Source organism: Asparagus officinalis, chromosome 3 (genome assembly GCF_001876935.1).
Source record: "Asparagus officinalis chromosome 3, Aspof.V1, whole genome shotgun sequence".
Classification (NCBI taxonomy): domain Eukaryota; kingdom Viridiplantae; phylum Streptophyta; class Magnoliopsida; order Asparagales; family Asparagaceae; genus Asparagus; species Asparagus officinalis.
Genome location: NC_033796.1, coordinates 3,852,398 through 3,863,798, shown reverse-complemented (window position 1 = coordinate 3,863,798; position 11,401 = coordinate 3,852,398). Strand labels below are relative to the sequence as shown.

Below are 11,401 nucleotides of genomic sequence, written 5' to 3'. Positions count from 1 at the left end.
TTGCATATTTGTGCTACTTACGCACAACTATCCAATAGAAAGATGATCATGTTTGATGGTTCAGTCAGGAAATCTTTGGTTTCACTCAATAGTTTAAAAGCACTGTTGCGATAGTAGTCATTCCAGTAGGCAGCAAAATATTTCTCCAAAGAATAAAATAACTCATCACTGATAGATTACTTTCTGTCAGCGGTACATACCAAGATTCAAACTGAGCATGGGAGGAAAAAATGTCAGGCAAAATGAAGTTCAACAACAACAAAAGCTCGCGCAAATTGTCTTGTATCAGGGTAAATGTTTGAAGGTACAGTTAGGAAAACTTTGGTTTCACTCAATAATTTAAAAGCACTGTTGCGATAGTAGTAATTCCAGTAGGCTGCAAAATTTTCTCCAAGGAATAAACTAACTCATCACTGATAGATTACTTTCTGTCAGCAGTACATACTTACCAAGATTCAAACTGAGCATGGGAGGACGAAATGTCAGGCAAAATGAAGTTCAACAACAACAAAAGCTCACGCAAATTGTCTTGCATCAGGGTCTCAGTGAAAAGAAGCTTATTTTCAATTGAAAAGCAATTTACTTCCCTTAAAAAGAGGTGGTGCATATTTTCAAGCAATGACTCTATGAAAAAGGGGACAATTGAGAGACGGACAGAATACCGATTTTTATCATTTGAGGGACTATTTCAGTGTGCCAAAGATTTAAGGGACTAATATTAAAAATAACATTCTAAAACTGAGTTGCAGGGTAATATTTCAGTTAGGTGAGGTTGGGTGGGAAATGTTGGGACAAACTCAGGGCCCAATAGAGCAGGGTCGCAGCAATAGTAGAGTGAAAGCAGAGATAAAAAGAACACACTTCTCTCTCTATTTTTCTCTCTTTTATATGAGTTGTTTCTGAGATGAATTTTCCTTAAGATTTTGGGGCTTATTTATAGTGTTTGGGAAAATACTATACACTAATATTATATTAATATTTTTACTGTGCATTTCTCATTTCAAACCTTACGACTGCTTTCGGCACCGAAAGTGATGGTGGGGCCCACTCTTTTATTTTCTTTCAAAAAATTGAGGTTGTGAGTCAGGAATTTCGCCTAACAATCTCTCACTTGAATATTTAATTGAGTATAAATCATATCTTCATACTATTCTTTCTATCTTGTCATCTTCATGTTGCTCATGTCTCTGGCAGATCACAGGAGGATCGACACCAAATAGATTTGTCAGTATTGACTGTTGTCAAAAAATCTGCTAGGTTGTCTTTGGTGTGAATTTTCTGCATACCCACTGTTCCTTCTTCCACTTTCTCACGAACAAAGTGGTACTAAACTCGAATGTGTTTGGTCTTTGAATGAAAGGCTATATTTTTTGCTAAATGTAAAGCACTCTGCCTGTCACAAAATAGAGAAATCTTCTTTTGTTCATACCCGAGTTCCTCCAGCACCATCTTCAACCACATCGATTCTTTACTAGCTTGTGTAGCTGCTACAGTTCTGCTTTTGTTGTTGAAGTAGCCACAACAGACTACAATTTTAATATCCAGCTTACAGCTCCGCCAGCAAGTGCAAACACATAACCTGTGGTGGATTTGCTATTATCACAATAACATGCATAATCAGAATTAACATATCCACTGATAATAAAATTAGATCCCCCATAACATAATGCAACATTTAAGGTTCCCTTAACGTATCATACAGCATTCCAATGCTCTTTATCAGGATTCGCCACGTATCAACTAATCACTCCCGCTGCTTGTGCAATGTCTGGTCTTGTACAAATCATAGCGAACATTAAGCTTCCTACTGCTGATGCATACGGTACTCGAGACATCTCCATCATCTATTCTTCATTGCTAGGACTCATACTAGAGGATAACTTAAACTTAACAGGAAGTAGGGTAGAAATTGACTTACAATCTTGCATTTTAAAACGCCGTAAGATTTTCTTCAAATAATTCTTCTAAGAAAGCAAAATCTTCCTATTAATTCAGACTCAGTAAACTTGCATCTTTAAAATCTTGTTTGTAGATCTTAAATCTTTCATTTTAAATTTTCTACCTAACTGAGCCTTTAATTCTTTGATATGATCTTTGTTGGGGCCTACAATCAACATGTCGTTAACATACAACAATAAGATAACAAAGTTATTTTCACCAAACCTCTTGAAATATACACAAGGATCTGAATTAAGTCTGTTGTATCCAAGACTCATGATGAATGAATCAAATCTCTTGTACCAACACCTTGACGCCTGTTTTAGACCGTACAGAGATTTGTTCAATCTGCAAACCAAGTTCTCTTTTCTTTTTTCTTCAAAACCTTCTGGTTGGAGCATGTAAATTTCTTCTTCAATATCTCCATGAAAAAATGTTATTTTCACATCTAGCTGCTCTAGATGTAAGTCAAATATAGCGCTCATAGTCATAGCGCTCATAGTCAGGACATTCGGACTGTTGTAAGTCGAACTACAGGAGAAAATATTGCATTAAAGTCAATACATTCTCTCTGAGTATATCCTTTTACTACCAATCTAGCACGATATCGCTCTACTTGATCATCGCCATTTCGCTTGATCTTATAGACCCATTTATTTCCAATGGTCTTTCTTCCTTGTGGCAGTGATACAAGTACCTAAGTCTTGTTCTTATGGAAAACTTCAATTTCTTCCTACATTGCTGCCAACCACAAATATGCATCTGTGCTATTTATAGTTTTATGAAAAGTTGATGACTCTTCATCCTCTGTTAGAAGACAGTACACAACATTACTCTCTGTAATATATTTCGAGTGCCAAGTCGGTGGTCTTCTCTCACGAGTTGACCTTCGAACTTTTGGAGCCTCGAACTCTACTGGCTCTTGTACATCATGCTCTCTGGTATTGCTTCAGAAGAATTTGGATCATTTTTTACCTGAACAGCTACAATCTCTGAGTCCTTCCTCGAACTTTTTTTTTCTTCACTTTATAGTTGGTTCTCTACAAAGATAACATATCTGCTGATGATAACCTTACAGGTAGTGGGATCTCATAAGTGATACCCCTTTACTCCATCATCATACCCTAAGAATATGCATTTTTTAGATTTTGAATCTAACTTTGTAATTTCTTGGGCATTATATATAACGTACACTGGATTTCTAAATATATGAAGGTTGGAATAATCAGCTGGCTTGTCAGCCCACATCTCCATCGACGTTTTCAATTGTATTACAGTTGATGAAGATCGATTCACCACATAACATGCGGTTTTTACTGCTTCCGCGACTTTATCCAGATTTACAGTTACTAACATTGCTCTTGTTCTTTCCAACAGAATTCTGTTTATCCGTTCCGCCACTCTATTTTGTTGAGTATAAACAGTACTGAATTGTCTTTTAATATCTTCTTGCTTGCAGAATACAAGAAATTCACCGTCTGTGTATTCTCTTCTATTATCTGACCTCAAGCATTTGATATTCTTTTAAGATTCAAGCTCGACTCGCGCTTTGTAGGCTTTAAAGACTGAGAACACATCCACCTTCTTCTTGATAGGATACACCCAACATCTCATGAAATAATCATTAATAAATGACACAAAGTATTTTGTTCCTTCCATGGATGTAACCGGTGCTTGTCATACATCAGAATGAACCAGTTTCAGAATAGCATTACTTCTAGAACTCGATGTGTTAAACTTCAGTCGATGCTGCATACTTGTAACATAATGCTCGCAGAAGGGAAGAACTATCGAATTAAGTCCATGAAGCAGCTTCTGATCAGATAGAATATTCAAGCCTCATTCTGACATATGCCCTAATTTGTGATGCCACATCATGGTTTGTTCTTCTCCACGACTGGTTGATGTCACACATGAATCAGCATCCTGTAGAATCTCTCCCTTAAATATGTATAGATTTATAACTATTTTTTCTCATTTTATGACAAGCGCCCCTCTAACAATCTTCATGATCACATTTGCTATATGGGTCTTGCACCCAAGCTCATCTAATTGTCCTAAAGACAATAGATTCTTCTTCAGACCCTTCACATGTCGCACATCTTGAATGGTGCGTATTGTATCATTAAACATTTTGATTTTGATAGTACTAATACCAAAAATCTTTAAGGCATGATCATTCACCATGAATACAGAACCTCCTGAGATAGGTTCATATTTGTGAAACCATTCTTAACTTTTTAAAAGAATGAAAAAGAGTGGGCCCCACCATCACTTTCGGTGCCAAAAGCAGCCGTAAGGTTTGAAATAAGAAATGTATAGTAAAAATATTAATATAATATTAGTGTATAGTATTTTTCCAAACACAATAAATAGACCCCAAACTATTAAGGAAAAAATCATCCCAGAAACAACTCATATAGAAGAGTGAGAGAAAATTAGAGAGAGAATATTTCCTTGTAAAGAGATATTGTAACTCCAGAGTTTCTCCTCATAGTGGATTATTCTATCACTGCCCGTGATTTTTACCCTAAATTCTTTAGGGGGTTTTTCACGTAAATCTGTGTGTTCTTTTTATCTCTACTTTCACTCTACTATCGCTACGACCCTGCTCTATTGGGCTCCGGGTTTGTCCCAACAGAAAATAGGAGATTTCAGCGGGAAGCATATGTTTTCTATTAGTGAGGTCACCTAGTGACATGACTTTTTGATTGATGGGTGTTAAATGAAGTTGGATCCTTGTCCTCCTCGATCAAAGTGGTGTCACATGACACTACTTCGATCAAGGTAAGTCCGCCGATGTGAATTAGCACCCAAAAAGTTTATTTTTCTCATATTAGACCTTAACTTCTATTTTATATTTATATTAAGCCCTTAAATCTAATTTAAATGAGTTTTAGACTTTTACCATGGTAAAGCCTAAACAAATTAACCTAGAGGCCTTAATTCTGAATAAATAATTTAAGGCCGAATTTAATCTTTTTGTATGGGCCAGAATTCTTTTCGGAGACTGTAGGCCGAGGGACCAACATTGTCTTAGTGAATGAGCATTTGAATTCTGATTCTTTTAGTTAGAAATGATTATTTTGATCTACTTTAGTCTACTTGCTTGCATTCAGTTAGAACACCAAAAAATAGCTCTTGACACGTGCAAGACATCTGACTGAAGGACTATATTGCACATGTATGAGTGCGGATGTGGATATGAGAGACGGTAAATTTATAACATGTAAAATTCAGGGGCATTGCTATAAATATGCATATCAAAATTAGTAATTTTTATGGGATCGATATTGCTTTTCATTCACATGTTGTACAAAAATCCGTATAACATTTAAATGTTTCTTTTATTGAATAGACTATAAATTAAAAATCTGCTCATACTTTTAACTAAATACCAAACTACACTTTAGAATCATACTTATGAATTAAGTATAAGCCAAAACAAATTTGAGTCGAGTTGAAAGAGTTGCAGAAATTTGTGGTGAAGGGTAAGATATATATCCAAGAAGTGTACCATGAGTGTTTAAAAGTGAAACATGTATTATATAATTAAGTACACATCCAAATAAATGTATGTGCGTATTCGAGACATGTCCAAGGAGTGTTGGACACAGACATGGGAGGTGTTGGAGATAGATCAGGAGCCAAAATAAAGTGTCCCAATAACCTAGCTAAAGAACAATGGAAAATGGAAGAAATATATCTGACAAATGATGTTAGAGTAACTCTTAATACAAACTCTAAATTGCAGATAAGATGCTATATAAAACTTCACAAGTATATGTGAGCTTGCAGTTCGCGGTTAATTGACCAGCTTAGAAATTGCAAATGAATTCATCAGAAGTTCAAACTCAGAAGCTGAGCTTCAAGTTTCGTTTTTTCCATGTTAAAATATACTTAAAAAGACAAACATACAAGGAAAATAAATTCATCAAAAGTTTATCATGGCCAAAGGCAAAAAAATTACTATATTTCATGCCAACATGAAATCCCACCCAGACTTGCCAAAAGACATAAACTGTATGTGATGTAAGCTGAATGCCTAATACTACAATAGTCCTGAAACTAAATCCCACTTCATCGAGTGAAATATGAAGCAAAAAGATTTAAGGATATAGCATTACCTCCTCCTGTACCTACGAACACCGTGAGAACTTCTGCAGTACGCGGACGTACATACCTGTATGATCAACACAACCAATATTTATCAAGCATTGCTATATGTGACTGAAAAAGGACGTCTTGGATGAAACATACCACATGGCATAAGCAATTATGAAACAAATAAATAAAGTTATTAATATGAACTCGCTTTTTTTTAGTTCAAGGAGCCATTCGGAAGCCACTTGATAGTGGAGTTACCCTTAACATCACATTTGCCGCATCAGTCCATACCCTCGTTGCAGTTTACCTTCATCAACCAGAAAGATTACAGCATATTAACCTCCTGATACTTACTAAAGAGTAACAAGAAAAGATGTTAGCTAACCGATCGATACAAATTTTAGCCTTTTGAAACTTGAACTTAGTCTCCAATACTCATGGGCAAGCTTCTTACGACAATGGACATAAATAAGAAATCAATAGCAAGTTATGGACATGAGTCTGTGACAATCGAATTAATGAGATCCAATCCCCATATAAATGTGTTCACCAGGTTGTGTCTGTACTCAAAATTGACCTGAAGTTATGGGTTCTAGAAAGCTTAAAGTCAAACCCGAACCCAAACAGGCAGGCTTTGAATTTCATCAAAACCCAGTCTAGACTCATACGGTCATACCCAACGCCAAACCCGCCTAACTGGCAGATTTTCATCTCCTTCTTCTTATAACATTTCTTCTAACTGATTATTTCACTCTTTCTCGTGCATAATAGTAGAATAGGTTTAAGGACTTCAACGTCCCTTATAAAAATTGAAGGTTGAGCCATCACCCCCTTATGCTACCTGCTAATGTCCCCAAAACAATGTGGCACCAAAGTATGATGTTTGAGCATGAAATCCCTCCATGATCCCAACACAAAGATAAGTTTCCATTGAATTTTTGTTTGTAAATGAAAAACTTTGGATAATAAGATGTCAGAGATACCGACTACCATAGTAAACTTCAAGTCCTTACGTGATCAATCATATTTGCACTAGAGATCAGGATGGTTACAATTCTTTTTAAGTTGAATTACCAAATTGTTCAACTTCCCTTTCATGCAAGTTTCAGGGGTACCCATCGTACAAACCAAACATCAGTATGAACAGCTCAACTGCCATACGCACAACTGTATATGCACATTTCTCCTACTTCTAAACCATCTAGAAAAACTTAAGCTGCCCTTTAAAAAGAAACAGGTCGATCTAACCAGCTGTGTAGATGTTATGTATCACGTCAGTCATGAAAGCAGACGTAGAGAAGAATCTTGTCGATCTAACCAGCTGTGTAGATGTTATGTATCACGTCAGTCATGAAAGCAGACGTAGAGAAGAATCTTTGACAAAAGAAATGATTGACCACCAAAAAGGAAAAAACACAGAATCATTTTGTCAACATAATGCTTGAGGGCTATTTCTTAAACCATTATACATAACTGACATGATATATAACATCTGCACAAAGTAATACCTCAACCCTTCTCTTAATGCAAACATTTTCCTGCTCTAAGTCACCGTTGGCCCTCCTCGAAAAATCAAAACTGAAAGAAGAAGATGACTGTCAGCATCAAAATAGGACAGCAAGCAAAAAAAAAGCCAAATGGAAATTTTAATGACTGACAAAATAACCACTTTCCTGAGACATCTTTTTGAGACTTAGGATAACATTTTCAAGAGGTACGCTCGTATAAATAAAGACAATCAGTACAATATGAACAAGAGGAGAAAAAGATTAGGGAATAATAAAACTAAAAGACAGGTATACATTGTGAGGACAGACTAGCTGTCACTAGCTATGATAACTCTAAATTATAATTTACAAAAAATGCTTGCAGGATTAGGAAGACATGATAATTTCAGAGAACAAAAGTGCACGTAAATCATTACTAGAACCAATAGCAACAAGCGTGCCACATAGTTTCAAAGATATCAGCAATAGAAAATTTACGTAAAGTAAAGAAAGATGCTTAAAAAGTTGGAACACTTTTGTTCTAAGAGAAGTAACAGGTAGTATTAACAATATATGACCTTCCGAAAAGGAAAAAAAAGAGATGGTCCTATTAACTTAGAAAAATCAGTTCCTAAAGAAACAAGTCAACCAATAGCTTGTGGATTCGATGCATGCTCATATATTTGCTATTTATGTTCATCTATTCAATAGAAAGGTGAAAATGTTTGATGGTTCAGTTGGAAAAAGTTTTGTTTCATTTAATAGTTTAAAAGCACTATTGTGATAATCGTAACCCCAGCAGGCAGCAAAATTTTCTCCAAAGGATAAAATAACTGATAGCTGACTTTCTGTCAGCCGTACATACTTAAGAAGATTCAAACTAAAGACTGGTCGACAAAATGCCAGAAAAAATGAAGTTCAACAATGACCAAAGCTCAGCCAAATTGTACTTACAGCAGGGTCAGTCAAAAGAAGGTTATTTTCCATTGGTAAGCGTTTTAATTCTCTTACTAAGAGGGTGCATATTTCAAGCGATGGCCCTAAGAAAAAGGGGGACAATGAGAGAAGAAAAACTGGAAGAACTAAATATCTCAGTAAATATAGAGAAAATTGACAGGGTAGAGCTTTTACCTCATCCACTAGAACATACTTGTTTAGTTCTATGATTAGCGTACACATGAACTTTTTTCTTGTCTTTGTGCTTTCTTCCTCAGTTCTATGATATGTGATAGTACAATTGGAGAGAACAAACCTAATGCAAAGCTTCCCAATGTTAGAACACTGTATAAAGACTGGTCGACAAAATGCCAGGAAAAATGAAGTTCAACAATGACCAAAGCTCAGCCAAATTGTACTTACAGCAGGGTCAGTCAAAAGAAGGTTATTTTCCATTGGTAAGCGTTTTAATTCCCTTACTAAGAGGGTGCATATTTCAAGCGATGGCCCTAAGAAAAAGGGGGACAATGAGAGAAGAAAAACTGGAAGAACTAAATATCTCAGTAAATATAGAGAAAATTGACAGGGTAGAGCTTTTACCTCATCCACTAGAACATACTTGCTTAGTTCTATGATTAGCATACACATGAACTTTTTTCTTGTCTTTGTGCTTTCTTCCTCAGTTCTATGATATGTGATAGTACAATTGGAGAGAACAAACCTAATGCAAAGCTTCCCAATGTTAGAACACTGTATATGCTTGTAAACAAAAGACAATTTCACTAAATAGTTTTACCTTTAGAAATCATTAAACCAGTTGGAGAGAGTAGAAAGTAGAGCTATAATCATATTCTATTTCCATAAAGATCCTGGAGCTGGCATGTACTGTTGGAACCTTCAAAGCTGGTTCTCCAGAGACCTTCGAGTACACCTGTGAGTGAGAGAAGTAAAAGTTAGCAATTCAACATTTTCTGCAGGTTTTCTTTACTGTAACTTCATTGTAAGGATTTACGAAGATCTGGCCATTGGCACGAACAGGATTTTCCTGACAGATAAAGGATTTTCCTGACATATAAAGCCAATTTGATGTTAGCTTGGAATTACCAAACATCTAGACTAGAAGCATGTAAAAGATATCACTCCGTGAGTAGTAATATACAATCATCAAAGAACGGCTCAAATGGCATCATTGATATACAAGGAAAAATGTTATTTGGGATTGCCCTCCATCAACGAGTTTTGAAGGCACCCAACGCAACAGCTTCTGTGTTCACACCATATTATCATTAATATGGGCACAAATAAGTAAGGTAAATTTTCCGTGGAACAAGGGGTACTTACATTACTAAATCAATGCCAGGAATAAAGTCCGCCCTTGGTCCAATCCAGTCGAATGGTCTCTGATACTGCACGCATGAGCATCTCTGTCAACATAGCTGCGATGACAGTCCTCACTTTTCTCTAAACAAACAAACATATGCACCTGAAAATATGCCTACAGTAGATTAACTTTTCAATAAGCTGATTTGGACATGCATACGGTCATCTCTGTTTGCATAGCAGCAATGACAGTCATCGCTTTTCTCTAAACAATCAACCACATGCATCTTCGACTTCAAGTGACATGATGGCAATACAAAGAGCATAGTTAAAGGTATAACATAAATACATATGGAAGTATTCCTATTCAAAAAGACGACAACTGACAATGCTTTATGGATCAGAATGTTGGGCAAAGTAAATGCAACTCACATTGCTGAATTTTGAAGCACTCTTAACAGCCTCCCTCTTTAGCCCTGCTTCTCTTTAGAAGAATCTTCTACATCGGAAATATCGTTTCTTCTTCAACTTTATTCACTACATTGTTCTGCTTTAACAGCAAACAATCATAACCCAGGAATACAATGCATATGCAATTAAATAAGGATTAGATGTATACGGTGGTGATGTCATCCATTTTTTTAAGCAGAAATTCTGAGTAGAGCTGGTTTTTGATAAGAAACTCGCCCAACTTGTCGAACTTGAAGTTAGGGTTAAATTTGACCTCCACCTTTTCTTTCTCCTGAGCCTCGAGTATCATTTCTGCTTCTATTTCAGTCACTGCCCGTCCATTCGTAGCTTCAAGCTTAAGAAGCAGCATTTCAAGTGATTGCATGATTAAAATAATTGAAGAAAATTATTGAACATCAAAGTAAGAGAAAGAAACTAGAAAATAAGAAATTCATACTACGATTCTAGGGGGAAATTAAAGGACAGTAATTGATGAACTCTAAAACAGTGATGTTCACAAAATTGGAAGTATTTCGAAAGAAAACATACAAAAATAAGAGAAAATTTCCCGAAAATATAAGAAAGGAAGAAAATTTGCTCACTCTTCATTCGTCGTTCCTCTTCCCCTTTTCGCAATTTGAATCGGACTCGTTTTCGAACCCTAGATTCGGAAATCAATGTTTCCAACCTTCTATAACCTATCGAAACCCTAACTTTGTCGACAGCGTTTTCAAAGAATTAGAAGCTCCATTCAGCAGAAACTTCATGCTCTGATTAACAAAACTGACAAACTGCAGGAAAAAAAACCTAAATTTTAGAAACCCTAAATTTAAGAACGAGGGAAATCAAAGTAAGATGGAAAAGAATTACCATTTTTCTCGCGATTTGAATCTGAGGACGAGCGAAAGGCCTCGGTGAGTAATTATAGCGAAGTGTCTCGCTTGAAGCTAACGCAAGTGAAATGTCCGCGTGAAACCAACGCGAGTTAAAATACAGGCTAAATTTCATAAAAACCACTTACCTTTGGATGATTAACAGAAAACCCCCTTCACTTTGAAAATATCGGAAAACCCTTTAGCTTTTAGGGGCTATCTGAAAACTCCCCTTAACTTTTAGATTTTATCAGAGAACCAGCTAATTTAAGGGGATTTTCTAATAAAATC

General features: G+C 36.0%; 1 protein-coding gene across 18 annotated transcripts in view; it reads right to left on the bottom strand.

The window, feature by feature from the left end:
• The window catches only part of LOC109832692, a 29,971-nt gene extending 18,771 nt beyond the window's left edge, over positions 1-11,200 (bottom strand). For 13 of the 18 annotated variants that reach the window (XR_002244853.1, XR_002244849.1, XR_002244858.1 and 10 more), the window contains exons 1-13: positions 11,109-11,200; positions 10,841-11,029; positions 10,408-10,593; positions 10,221-10,335; positions 9,952-10,081; positions 9,810-9,874; positions 9,265-9,399; positions 9,069-9,189; positions 8,892-8,977; positions 8,664-8,784; positions 7,554-7,623; positions 6,304-6,352; positions 6,066-6,121 (exon numbers count right to left, since the gene is read on the bottom strand). The gene's annotated coding sequence lies outside the window, so the exon portion shown is untranslated. Of the gene's footprint in view, positions 1-6,065; positions 6,122-6,303; positions 6,353-7,553; positions 7,624-8,486; positions 8,573-8,663; positions 8,785-8,891; positions 8,978-9,068; positions 9,190-9,264; positions 9,400-9,809; positions 9,875-9,951; positions 10,082-10,220; positions 10,336-10,407; positions 10,594-10,840; positions 11,030-11,108 lie in introns of all 18 variants that reach the window. The other 5 variants (XR_002244863.1, XR_002244862.1, XR_002244850.1 and 2 more) reach the window with 4 other exon arrangements.